This window comes from Zophobas morio, unplaced genomic scaffold (assembly GCF_036711695.1).
Source record: "Zophobas morio isolate AGI-343-1 ecotype UQ-CSIRO unplaced genomic scaffold, CSIRO_AGI_Zmor_V1 ptg000081l, whole genome shotgun sequence".
Classification (NCBI taxonomy): domain Eukaryota; kingdom Metazoa; phylum Arthropoda; class Insecta; order Coleoptera; family Tenebrionidae; genus Zophobas; species Zophobas morio.
The window spans coordinates 936,908-946,991 of NW_026972186.1; positions in this window are offsets into that span (position 1 = coordinate 936,908).

The window sequence follows — 10,084 nt, forward strand, 5'->3', positions numbered from 1 at the left end:
CAGGATTAGTCGAGAACATGTTTTACATAGCAATTTCTCGTAGAAAAATAAGGATTTTGCAGTTAAGCTCTGCCCCATGTCTTACGACGAATATTAAAAATCATCACGATTAACATAGGGTGGGTGGGCGGGGCTTATATTTTACCTCTTTTTCTTAATCTACGTAGTCGTCTTTTCACAACAAGAACAAAAACATGTTTAAAATGGTAAATTTTTGTAGGGAAATATGGATTTTGCCATTACGCTCCTCCCCTCGGTCTGCCAACGAATGAAAGCTTCATCACTATTGCAAAATCCATATTTCCCTACAAAAATTTACCATTTTAAATATGTTTTAAGTTTTTATTATGAAAAGATGACTACGTATATAAAGACAAAAAGGTAAAATATAAACCCCGCCCACCCGCCCTGTCTCAATTGTGATGATTTTTTTATTCGTCGTGAACCAAGAGGGCGGAGCTTATCTGCAAAATCCTTATTTTTCATCAAGAAATTACCATGTAACACATGTTTTTGAGTAGCCCTTTGTTAAAAAAATACTAGGTATGTACCTATATTGAATAAAAATTAAAGCCAGATTGAGCTCGAGACGAATGGGTGGAACTTATGTTTTGGATTACTCAACAACATATTCTACGTAACAAAATGAGTATTTTGCAGTTAACCCTCCCCCCACGACTTACGACGGGTAAAAAAAAAATCATCACAATTGAGAGGGTGGGGCTTATATTCTGCATTTTTTTCCTTAATATACGTAGTCATCTGTTCATAACAAGAAACTTAAAACATGTTTAAAATGGTAACGTTTTTAGAGAAATATGGATTTTGCAATTACGCTCCGCCCCTCGGTCTGATATGGGTGAGGCTTAATCTCGTGATGAATTTTTCATTTGTTGCCATACCGAGAGGCGAAACGTAACTGCAAAATCCCTACAAAAAATTACCATTTTAAACATCTTTTAAGTTTTTGTTGTGAAAAGATGACTTTGTATATTAAGGAAAAAAGACAAAATAAACCCCGCCCACCCGCCCGATTGCAGTTGTGATGATTTTTTCTATTCGTCGTGAACCAAGAGGGCAGAGGTTAATTGCAAAATCCTTATTTCTTAACAAGAGCCCTAAAGATTCTGCAACTTCTTCAAAAAAATAAAAGATTAGGAGTCCTCAGAATTCTTCCAATTTCTTCAAAAATTATACCACAAGGAACTGTCAAGAATATTTCAACTTTTGCAAAATATGCAACAGAAGAGGTCCTCAAGAGTCTACTCATTTCTCTAAAAATAACACACCAGACACCGCAAGATTCATTTACCATCTTCAAAAAATAAAACACTAGGAGCCTTCAAGATTCTAACAATTTCTTCAAAAAATAAAACACCAAGGATTCGTGAGTTTCTTTCGGCTTCTTCAAAAATAAAATAGTTTAGGAACCCTCAAGATTATTTCAATTTCTTCAAAAAATGAAACATTAGGCGCCCCCAAAATTTTTTCAATCTCTAAAAAAAATATAACACAAGGGACCCTCAAGATTCCTCCGATTTCTTCAACAATAACACACTAGACACTCCAAGATTTATTCACCTTCTTAAAAAAAAAAAAAACAAGAAGCCCTCAAGCTTTTACCAATTTAAAAAAAAATAAAACATTAAAATTAAGACTCGATTAAAATTCATGGAATTATTGCAGGTATGGAAAGTTTTGTTTAATTTTATTGATAGATTTAGAAAATATATAAATAAATAAATATAAATAAATAAATATGATTTATTTGCCCAACAGAAATAATTCCATTTACAGGACAAATCAATTAGGTACACCTCTTAATCTGTAACACCTAAAATGATTCTATATATTACCACTGAATTAAAAATTAAATCAAAAATTAAAAATCGAGAAACTGAACATTGAAAAATTGAATAATGGACAAATTGATAAACGAAAAAATTGAAAAAACAAAAATGTAAAATCGAAAAATTGAAAAATCAAAAAACTGTATATTCTAAAATCTGCAAACCGAAAAATTGAGGAAATGAAAAACTGAAAAATCGAACAATTAAAAGTCTAGACACCTAAAAATCTAAGTATCGAAAAGTTGAAAACTGATAACACCAAAAATTAAAATTTCTAACACTTGAAAAATAAAAAAAATTGTAAAATCGAAAAGTAGAAGAAATGAAACGATGAAAAATCGAAAAATTTGAAGTTGAGATACCGAGAAATTAAAAAATGACAAATTGTAAAATCGAGAAACTGAAATTGAGAAATTGCAAATCCAAAAATTGAAGAAGCGAAAAATTAAAAAATCGAAACTAGGAAACTGAAAATCCAAAAATTGATTAATCAAAAAACTATTCTAAAAACTGCAAATCTAAAAAAAAAATTAAAAATCTCTTACTTGGGTTTTGAAGCTTCTTGGTAAAGAAGAGGAAAAAATTCAATTCAGTTTATAATCTTGGGAGTTTTAAATGTTGGAAAAAAAATTATAATCATGTTTGTAAAAGAATTTAAAATAAACTCTTTGAGACATTGGAATTTAATTTTTGAAAGAATTTGTAAGAATCTCGGATACCAGTTTGTTTTGTCTTTAAAAAGTAATTAATAGAGTTCTTGTCGTTTGTTAAAATTTTTTTGGCGACTTTTATGATATACTTATTTTGAGAAAATTCCTAGTAATTTTACGATGTCCTGATGGCTTGCTGTAATTTTAAAAAATCTTGTGGAATTCTGGTGTTCTGTTATAAAGAAGAAAAGATCTCAGGGCCTCCTTGCGCTTTTTTTTTAAGTTTTAAAAAGCCTTGTCTTGTCTTTAAAGAATGGGAAATAATGTTGGAACCCTCAGTTATTTTATTTTAGAATATGTAAGAATGTCTGCCCTGAGTGTCTTGTATTAAGTTGCAAAAAAATCTCAGGAATGTCTTTTTAGGCAAAAATGTGTCCCGGATGTCTTTTTGTTTAAAAAAATGCCAAGACCTGAAAATCTTTCTTTTAGTTGCAAAAGAATCCTGGGAGCCCTGACCTGACCTGACCTGACCTCACCTGACCTAACTGATCTGACTTGACTTGACTTGACTTAACTTGACTTGACATGACCTGGCTTGAGTGACTTTTAGTTGCAAAAAACCTCGAGGGCTCCTAATAGTCTGTTTTTGAAAGTCCCAAAGAATTTCGGGAGGTGTGAGTGTCTTTTGTTTAGTTATCTTATCTCGAGAGCCCTATTTGTAAATTTTCATTGCAAAAGAATCTCGGGAAATAAATGACTCAGCGCCTTTTTTATTATCAAAATTCGCTGTGAATCCGCATCCCCTTCCTGGTATTTTTTTATTTCATGATTACCTTTGATTTGAAAGGCTAAACACTCCTCGTTTGGTTTCAGTTCGGATTTGCACAACTTTTTGAATTGCGTGCCAGTGGTGGTCCGTCGAAGAGGCCCGCGTAATTATCGCTCAAAGAATGAGGAAATAATCCGGACCTGATGAATAGGGAGACCACTCCTTGTCTAGTTCGTAGCAGCGCACTTTCTTTGTGTCCGTCGAGCCGAGTCTGGCTCCGCCGGTAATTTAAATGGTTATTAAAATTAAGAATGAAGATATTCATTATTTATTCAAACAGAAAACGAATGTAATTGCTTCGTCTTGTAAGACAACAACTGAATTAAGCAAAGCTCTAAATCATCGTCCGCGTGGGCCCGCGCTTTTGAATTCCATTATTCTAACGAGCTTTTCCGGCGCGCCATTTCGAAAGCTCCCCCGTGGGCGTAACCCAGAAAGCGCGAAACGGAAAGTGCGAGATTTTTTCGGCGCGTCGCAAACAAATAAATCCTGCGACACGGTTTCGTCGAAAAAGCGGACGCGGACAAATTGTTGCCAACAATGGAGTAAAAGTCGACGTGTTGTTAACTCAATCGTGGCGTGTCCTGTCCGCCTGTGGACCGATCCGTTGTTTTTCACGTGCACTTAATGATAATTCTCTTGGCAATTTCATTTATTTCCAGCCGGATTTACATACGGCTTTAATCGCAGGATAACTGTATTGTGGTTAAAATGTTTCATTAAAAATATGTTGGGTGTCAACCGGAGTCGGGTTAATTAATTGTTGGAATAAGGATGTGCGCGGCCCAGCTGTGGCCCCCCGACGACTTTTAATCGACGAGATTACGTGCGATTAATTGAATTTGCCAATTAAGGCGCCCGAGGAGATACTCCAGACGCGGCGCAGACGGGCGGATTTTTTAAATTTTGGGACCCTAGGATTTCAAAAAGAATCTCGGGAGCTTTGAGTGTCTTTTTTTAATTGCAAAAGAATCTCGGGCACCCTGAGTGTGTTTTGTTTAGTTGCAAAAGAATCTCGGAGGTCCCGAGTGTCTTCATTTTAGTTGCAAAAGAATCTCGGGCACCCTGACTGGGTTTTGTTTAGTTGCAAAAGAATCTCGGGTACTCTGAGTGTGTTTGGTTTAGTTGCAAAAAATCTCTTCCCAGAGAGATGTCCCTTTTGAAAAAACTTTGAGCGCCACTGCTCTGGCCTGTCAAAACCAGCACCTGGCCCGTGGGCGCCCCGCGGCGCTTTCGCAACCCGCACACAAATTGCGATTAACCTCTCAAGTTCGCGGACTTTCTTCAAATGAAGCCATCGAGTTAGATAACGCCGAAAAGGTCGCCCCCCGCGTTCGAGCGTATGCAAATCCGGCGGTCAGTTCCGGGCTGGTTTTCCGGGCCGGACCCGTCACGTTTCGGCCCGTTACGCAACGTCTTTTCGTCCGTTCCACCAGTTAATGTTTGCCGCACGATTAGATTTTCGCACGGTCTAACTGTAAATCCGTCTAGAAAATCGATTGTCCTTGCACCTGTCGATTTTTCCCGGTAGTCGAACGAAAGGTTAACTCGGATTTACGAAGGTGTTATTATCTGTAATTGGGAGACACAAAATATGTAATAAACGCGCGCCTGTCGGCCGAAGGTACTAATAGAATTTCTGCCGGAAAGATTAAGGTTAATGTAATCGGTTCTCGATAATATTATGGGTATCAAACGGCCGGTTTGCATACTTGTTAACTAGAGAATTACTTATTTTAAGTAGTTTTTCTTTGCTTAATGGCTCTATTAGTATTGTGGTTTGCATTTATATGAGGTTTACAGCTGCAGGAGTTGCCTCATTAAAGACGTGATTTGTTGGACGGTGCGTAAACGTGGACTGGAGAAAAATTGAAAAGTCGCTTGACGCGAGGACTGTGCGAAAGGAGGAAGAGGATTTTCCCACAAAATCCGATCGGGCTGGACAGGGTGGAAGCGAAGTCGTAAATTTGCCTGCTAATGACAGTCCTGGCAAAGTGGGCGAAATGGAGCCTCATTAACTTTTAAACACAATAGTAAGAACAACTAGAATCTTCGGTTTAGATCTCGACAACATTTGAGGTCAGGCTGAAATTTATTCGTTGCAAAAATTTCAGAGACTGTTTTATACATTCTAATTAATTAGAAGCAGAAATGGAAATAATTTTAAAGGCTCTTGGTGTTCTATTTTTGTAAAATGAATCTCGGGCTCCCTAGTAGTTTACTTTTTTAAGAAATTGGTAGAATCTTGAAAACTTCTAGTGTTTTATTTTTTGAAGAAGCTGAATGATTCTTGGGATTTTTAGTGTGTTATTATTGAAGAAATTGAAAGAATCTTGAAGGCCCTTGTGTTGAATTTTTTGCAAAAGTTGAAATATTCTTGACAGGTCCTTGTGGTATCATTTTTGAAGAAATTGAAAGAATTTTCGGGGCCCCTAGTGTTTAATTTTTTGAAGAAATTGAAGAATCTCAGGGATCCCTAGTGTTTTATTTTTTGAAAAAATTGAAATAATCTTGAGAGTTCCTACACTATTTTATTTTTGAAGAAGCCGAAAGAAACTCAGGAAAATTTAGTGTTTTATTTTTTGAAGGAATTGTTAGAATCTTGAAGGCTCCTAGTGTTTTATTTTTTGAAGATGGTAAATGAATCTTGCGGTGTCTAGTGGGTTATTTTTAAAGAAATGGGTAGGATCTTAAGGACCCCTTGTGTTGGATTTTTTGCAAAAGTTGGAATATTCTTGACAGTTCCTTGTGGTATCATTTTTGGAGAAATTGAAAGAATTTTGGGGGCGGAGCGTAATTGCAAAATCCATATTTCTCTAAAAAAATTACCATTTTAAATATGTCTTAAGTTTCTTGTTATGAAAACGTGTATTAAGAAAAAAAAGGCAAAATACAAACCCCGCCCACCCGCCCTATCTCAATTGTAATGATTTTTTTTACTCGTCGTAAGCCTTGGGGAGGAGCTTAACTGCAAAACATGTTCTTGAGTAATCGTGTTGTTCAAAGCAAACTATGTATATGTATTAAGTACAAAAAAAGCCAAAACATAAGTCCCACCCATTCGTCTCGATCTCAATCTGGCTTTAATTTTTATTCAAAATACATAGTATTCTTTGAACAACGTGATACTCAAAAACATGTGTTATATGGTAATTTTTTGATGAGAAATAAGGATTTTGTAGATAAGCTCCGCCGTCTTGGTTCACGACGAATAAAAAAAATCGTCACAATTGAGATAGGGCGGGTGGGTGGGGTTTATATTTTACCTTTTTGTCTTCACACACGTGGTTTTTTTTTCAGAATAAAAATTTAAAACATATTTAAAATGGTAAATTTTTGTAGGAAACTATGGATTTTGCAGTTACGCTTCGCCCTTCGGTCTCGCAACGAACGATCAAGAGATTAAGCCCACCCATACTTGCCTCGACCTCAATAGTGATGAAGTTTCATTCGTTGGCAGACCGAGGGGAGGAGCGTAATTCCAAAGTCTATATTTCCCTACAAAATTTAACATGTTTTGAGTTTCTTGTTGTGTAAAGATGACTACGTATATTAAGAAAAAGAGGCAAACTATAAGCCCCGCCCACCCACCCTATCTTAAACGTGATGATTTTTTTTATTCGTCGTAAGACATGGGGCAGAGCTTAACTGCAAAATCCTTAATTTTATGCGAGAAATGGCTATTTGAAACATGTTCTTGACTAATCGTTTTGATCAAAGCAAACTATATGTATTAAATAAAAAGAAAGCCAAAAGATAAGCCCCATCCATCTGTCTCTAAAGCTGATTTTAATTTTAATTTAATATACATGGTAATTTCTTGTTGAGAAATAAGGATTTTGCAATTAAGCTCCGCCCTCTTGGTTCACGATGAATAAAAAAAAATCATCACATCTGAGATAAAGCGGATGGGCGGGTTTTACATTTTACCTTTTTATCTTTTTTCATTTTTTCACAATAAAAACTTAAAACATATTTAAAGTGGTAAATTTTTGTAGGGAAATATGGATTTTGCAGTTACGCTTCGCCCCTCGATCTGGCAACGAAGGATCAAGAGATTAAGCCCACCCATACTTGCCTCGCCCTCAATAGTGATGAAGTGTTCATTCGTTGACAGACCGAGGGGAGGAGCATAATTGCAAAATCCATATTTCCCTACAAACATTTACCATTTTAAACATGTTTTAAGTTTTTTGTTGTGAAAAGATGACTACGCATATTAAGAAAAAGGGGCAAAATATAAGCCCCGCCCACCCACACTGTCTTAATGGTGATGATTTTTTATATTCGTCGTAAGACATGGGGCGGAGCTTAACTGCAAAATCCTTACTTTTATACGAGAAATTGCTATGTGAAACATGTTATTGACTAATCGTGTTGTTCAAAGCAAACTATATGTATTAAATAAAAAGAAAGCCAAAAGATAAGCCCCACCCATTCATCTCTAAATGTAGCTTTAATTTTTATCTAATATAAATAGTAATTTCTTGTTGAGAAATAAGGAATTTGCAATTAAGCTCCGCCCTCTTGGTTTACGACGAATAAAAAAAAATCATCACAATTGAGATGGGGAGGTTGGGCGGGGTTTTATATTTTACCTTTTTGTCTTTATATACATAGTCATCTTTTCACAACAAAACTTAAAACATGGTAATTTTTTTAGGGAAATACGGATTTTAATCATAAGTTCACCATGTGATATTTTAAGTGTTTCCTTGTGGTATCTAAGAAATTGAAAGAATTTTTGTGGGTCCTAGTGTTTTAGTTTTTGAAGAAGTTGAAGCATCTTTAGGGTTCCTAGTGTTTCATTTTTTGAAGAAGTTGAAGAATCTCAGGAGTTCTTAGTGTTTTATTTTTGAAAAAGTTGAAAAATGTTGAGGGTTTCTATACTACTTTATTTTTGAAGAAGTTGAAAGAAACTCACGAATCCTTAGTGTTTTATGTTTTGAAGAATTTGTTAGAATCTTGACGGTTCCTTGCGATATCTTTCTTGAAGGAAATGAAAGAATTTTGGGGGCTGTTAATGTTTTATTTTTTGAAGAGTTGAAGAATCTTTAGGGTTTCTAGTATTTCATTTTTTGACGAAGTTGAAGAATCTCAGGGATCCCTAGTGTTTTATTTTTTGAAAAAGTTGAGGAACCTTTAGGGTTCCTAGTGTTTTATTTTTTGAAGAAGTGGAAGGATTTCAGGGATCCCTAGTGTTTTATTTTTTGAAAAAGTTGAAATAATCTTAAGGGTTCTCACATTATTTTATTTTGAAAAAGCTGCAAAATCTCATTAATCCTTAGTGTGAATCATTCTTGAGGGGTCGTAGGGTTTTATTTTTGGAGTAAGTTGAATTTTTCTTGAGGGCTCTTAATGTTTTAGTTTTTAAAGAAGTTGAAAGAATCTCAGGGATCCCTAGTGTTTTTTTTGACAAAGTTGAACTAATCTTGAGGTTTCTTACACTATTCTATTTTTTGAAGAAACTAAAAGAAACTCGGGAGTTTCTGTTTTATTTCTGAAGAATTAGGAAGAATCTTGGAGACCTCTCTATTTTATTTTTGAAATTTTTAAAAATAATCTTGAGAGCTGCTGTGGTTAATTTTTTAAAAAAATAGGAAGACTCGTGGTGGCCTGGTGAAAAAGTAGAAATGTTCTTGAGGGTCCCAACTGTTTTATTTTTAAATAAGTAGAAGCGATTTTAAAGGCCCCTACTGTTTTATTTTTGAAAGAGTTAGAAAAAAATCTTGTTAATAATAGTACTTTTTTTAAGAAATTTGAAGAAGAATTTTGAGATGTCTGATTTTTGTTTTTGAAAAAATTGAGAAAAAAGTTTCGTTTTTTTTTTAAGTAATCCATACGACTAGATTCGTTCACTGGAAGAATCTTGGTAGCCACTTGTCTGTTGTTACTACAACAACATGAAACTCGCTGTGCTCGCAAAAAACCCCGGAACTGATTCGCTTGTCGATTTAAAGAGAGTCATGACTTTATGTTTGTTAATAAATATTTACAGAACTACTTTGCGTTTTTATTGTTCTTTCCTGCTATAATTTACTAGTACCTCGCGGCGTTCCATTGATCGAAAAATGCCAAACACCGCTATCCTAAACAGCCATTAAGTAAATCCTATCTGTAGTGTATATAGTTGTCGAAAAGAAAGTTCTAATAACTCGTTGCGCCAAAACCCCGCGTCAAAAATCGTTATTTATCTGATTTATGCGCTCCGTCTCGCCCATACATCATCCACCCGAAATAACTCTTTTCCTCGCAAGTCGGTCTTGTTTTCGTCGCGTCTTCGGTTTCTCTTTCCTCGATGCCGTGATAAGCCGAAATCCGGCCCATTCGGCGTCTCCTCGCAATGTGTGTCGTCAAGGACGAGGTCGTTCGTCGCGAACCTCTTCGAAAGTGGGTTCGCCTCTCGAATTTGGCAGTTGTAACCTTTCAACGGCACCAGGTAGGACCATTTGTTTGAGTTTTTCGGGTCAGTTTGAACAATAAAATCTTCCTACGCAAAAGGCAAAACCTCGCAATAAATAAAAGAACGGATTAAACATATAATTCAAAGCGGAGGTCGAGAGGTCGCAAAGGCCGCAGGTCGTAAAATGGTGCTTAATACGGTTATAAATCGGGTCTTCCCGTAAACATTTCTTCTCTTTGTTCTTGGTGAATTCCGCCGGTGAAAGCAGGGGATGATCGAGCCCTGCTCGCTGACCTCTGTTTACGTAACTGTGACGTGGAGGAGATTCAATTTGGAATTTCGATGTCTGCTA